We start from the raw sequence: 346 nt of genomic DNA on the forward strand, positions 1-346 counted from the left end.
AAAAAAAAAGAAAACCCGCTGGAGGGTCAGCTGTGAGTTGATTCAGATTAGGTGGGAATTGAGCTTGCCTGGGGGTGTTTTAATGTGGCTTCTAGAAAAATTTAAATTGCATTGTATTTCTACCAGTCAACTCCTGGAGGGCTGGGGCTTTACTTTGTTTACTGCTGCGTCCCCAGAATTTAGTGAAAAATATACACTATAGAAGTACCTGCTAAGGATGAATGAATGAATGTTTGGGTTTTTTTAAAACTTTTTTTCTCTGTAGCAGGCTCCAGAAGGAAACAAAAACAACCTGCTCTGGTGCCCTGGGGACACTGGGGTTTTCTTGGGGGGTGGGGGGGTGGAG

The sequence above is a fragment of the Elephantulus edwardii genome, unplaced genomic scaffold, assembly GCF_000299155.1.
Source record: "Elephantulus edwardii isolate Elephantulus edwardi_28Jun2011 unplaced genomic scaffold, EleEdw1.0 scaffold00015, whole genome shotgun sequence".
Lineage (NCBI taxonomy): Eukaryota > Metazoa > Chordata > Mammalia > Macroscelidea > Macroscelididae > Elephantulus > Elephantulus edwardii.